Source organism: Salvelinus namaycush, chromosome 33 (genome assembly GCF_016432855.1).
Source record: "Salvelinus namaycush isolate Seneca chromosome 33, SaNama_1.0, whole genome shotgun sequence".
Lineage (NCBI taxonomy): Eukaryota > Metazoa > Chordata > Actinopteri > Salmoniformes > Salmonidae > Salvelinus > Salvelinus namaycush.
In genome coordinates, this window is record NC_052339.1 from 21,822,390 (window position 1) to 21,823,116 (window position 727).

The window sequence follows — 727 nt, forward strand, 5'->3', positions numbered from 1 at the left end:
GCGTACTGTTTCTGTACCACAAATATCGCGAGAAATCACGAATCTTCCCCCAAAATATTAGGTGCGTTCCAGATACACAAACTATACCAGTTCTTTACAGGCGTATAATACTGATGTGGCTCCTCCTATGATAAACATACTCCAGGCATTGAACATAAAGATTGGATAACCTGCGTAGGCCTGCACAGAATTTGGTGGCGTTCCATGCTGCCTTCATTGAAGACATGTTGGGAAGATTATCACATAGTTCCTCTAGAGGCCTGATATCAATTAGATCACAGATCTCTGCAAACGTGGACGTTGTGTTTACCATTGTATAACCGACGTCAGTGTGCTAGCTTAGCAAATAGCGCTGCCTCCCTGAACTTGCCTCGGACTGGGCTTTAGCCAGGGTCCTCTACCTCGCCAACACACGTGACAACGTGTGAACCGTTTGAACTATACGAAAGGTAGCAATTGGATAGCTCCATCGGCAACATTTCAAGCTAGCTGTGGAGTAAGCCTACGATGCGTTCTTAACTCTGTTAAAATGGTAGGAACCCCGTTAATATGATGTAGATATGATCATTTGCACAATACGACTAGCCTACAATGTAGGTTGTCTGGAACGCAGCCATCATGTAACATCTGGTTCATCAGTTGCTTTGTTCTCAGCCTATAACACAGACTGAGGTTTTGGTTCCTTGTTTCCACTGTAGTTTGTTACTCCAGTTGTTTTGAAAAATGA